At 48.2% G+C, this 2,500-nt stretch overlaps 1 protein-coding gene across 1 annotated transcript in view; it reads left to right on the top strand.

Annotated features, from left to right (window-relative positions):
- Nucleotides 1-2,093: 2,093 nt before the first annotated feature.
- The window catches only part of bmp16 (bone morphogenetic protein 16), an 11,904-nt gene continuing 11,497 nt past the window's right edge, over nucleotides 2,094-2,500 (top strand). The window contains exon 1 of the mRNA XM_031573147.2: nucleotides 2,094-2,500. This exon is cut by the window's right edge and continues 298 nt beyond it. The gene's annotated coding sequence lies outside the window, so the exon portion shown is untranslated.

A 2,500-nucleotide genomic window follows, 5' to 3' on the forward strand; every position in this document is an offset into this window, starting at 1 on the left:
TCGGCATTCCATCTTCAATAAACAACGCCAGCCTTCGGTGATCAGAACATATCACTGTGTTCACATATCAACTCTTCTTCCAGGTAATCACACACGGGTGTATTTTGCTTAGAGGATTTCAATAGTCAGTGACATAGTCTGAGTTTGGATATATTGTCAGCTCAAGACCATCACATCTGCTTTGGCCGCAGACTGTGTTTTCACCCAAGTGTTATCTGACCCCAGTAACGGACAGCTTTAGCTTTTAAACCCTTTTACCACGTTCAGGCTGCAGGGTAGGGAGATGAAGACAGTGTGTTTAAGGCATCAGCCTGTTCTGAATCAGCCTGACTCCTGAGATTTGGAATCAGTCTGAGTCCACAGTTGAAATGTCAAATCACAGACGGTTCTGGATCTGATACGACACAGGATCAGGCACGGAATTGTCCAGGAATCAGCTTTTGTCAGGACAGCCACTCCTCTGAGCTCATTGGAAGGAGCTGCACCTGTCAGAACCCTGGCCCAGAGAAACACTAACATTCAGAACAAGCCATCTGGACTCCCTCCTCTGACACACCTGAGTCTCTTTAAACAGGACATGACACCTGGGACTCAACCAGAATGTGTTCCGAAACAATAAACAGATCACAGTTGCTTATGACAGAGCACACAAACAAACACAACAAACTCATAAGCTTGCCAAACTGACAGCGTAGGGTCGACGTGGGGGACTGTGAGCCTGTGGGTCATTATGGCTTTTTTTACGGTGGCGGCCAAGGTGTTAAGTGGCACCCTGGCAGGCGTGACCGCACGCCTAATGACCCCGATGACACGGCCTGTCATTGAGGGAATGCAGGTGGATGAAGGGGGAAAAGGTTCACAGACACGGGAGCAGGGTGTGTGTGTGTGTGTGTGTGTGTGTGTGTGTGTGTGTGTGTGTGTGTGTGTGTGTGTTTGTGTGTGTGTGTGTGTTTGTTTGTGTGTGAGTGTGTGTATGCTTTAGCTGGTATGTGTGTGATTCTTCATTTGTGTGTGTTTGTGTGTATGTGCACATGCATCTGCTGTGTGTGTTTGTGTGTGTGTGTGTGTTTGTGTATCTGAAGTGGTAGTAGTGATGGTGATGGAGAGGGTAGTGCTAAGAGAAAAGGACTGACAAGGAAAAGGGAGCGATTTTCCAGATGCAATCTAATCTATCAGACAACACATCTCCTCATAGGCTTGTCTGATGAATACCAATGGGCTGGAAGGACAAGTGCACCTTGCTCTCTCATACACAGTAAAAAAGTAGAATGAGAGGGACAGAAACAGAGAGAGAGAGAGAGGGAGGGAGGGAGGGAGGGAGAAGGAGAATGAGAAAGAAGGTAAAAAAAAAAAGCACTGTGTGATTTCATTGGCTGGCTCTCTCCATTCATCCGCGGACCTCTTGGAGTGATTTCATCCTCCCGTCCCCCTCTCTCCTTCATTCATTCATCACTTTGTTTTCTGTTGCGTGTGTGAGTGAGAGAGAGAGAGAGTCAGTGAGTGAGAGAGAGCGAAGCAGAGAGAGAAACTAAGAGAGAGAGAGAGAGAGAGACAAAGAACGAAAGAGACAGAGAGTGAGTGAGAGAAAGAGACGGAGAGATAGAGAGAGTGTGAGAGGACGACAGGGGCGTTGTGGCCAGCACTGGCTTTGAGAAATGTATCGTGCGAGGCCTGTTATCATTGGCGACGTGTCCTGCTTCCTCCAAACAGCAACAGTGAAAAGCCACAGAAAGAGACAGCAGTGAAAGTAACCAAAGTAGACAGACCTGCAGATAGTCAATCTGTCAGCCCTGACCTTATCTATACGTGTGTGTGTGTGTGTGTATGTGTGTGTGTGTGTGTGTGTGTGCAAGTGCGTGTGTGTGTGAGAGCGAGAGATAGACAGAGGGAGGGGGAATAAGGGAGGTGGGGGTCCGCTTCAGTGACATCACTATCAGGGAGGATCCGTATGGACAGGAAAGTCAATTAGAGTTTAACTGAGTTTACCAGCTGGAGAGAGATAGAGAGGGAGAGAGAGAGAGAGAGAGAGGGAGGGAGAGAGAGAGAGGGAGAGAGGAAAAAGGGGAGGAGAGCGAACGGGCGAAGGAGAGACTCTTCAGAGAGAGGAAGGGAGAGAGACAGTTAGGAAGCAGAGGACTCAGGAGGCACTTTTTATTGCTGTCACACCGCTTAGCGAAAAAGAGAAAAAAAACTTCCTTTTTGCCATTTTTTTCTCCTACTCTATCACTTCATATATATATATTTCCTTATTTCCTTTCTTTCGCTCTCTCTCCCTCTGTTGCCTGTTGTGTATTTCCTCTCTGCCTGTGGTTACAGCAGGAGCAGGAGGAGACGCAGGAGCAGGAGCAGGAGCAGGAGCAGCGGCCGTGGGAGTTTTGGGGCTCCGAGAGGCTGGTCAGGGTAGAGGGGAACGCCGGAGAAAGCAGTTTATTTTTTTTCGGGGGGAAAGAAAGAGGGGAGAAGAGCACTTATCTGAAAACGGACAACAGGATGAGTGGGT

This window comes from Clupea harengus, chromosome 9 (assembly GCF_900700415.2).
Source record: "Clupea harengus chromosome 9, Ch_v2.0.2, whole genome shotgun sequence".
Lineage (NCBI taxonomy): Eukaryota > Metazoa > Chordata > Actinopteri > Clupeiformes > Clupeidae > Clupea > Clupea harengus.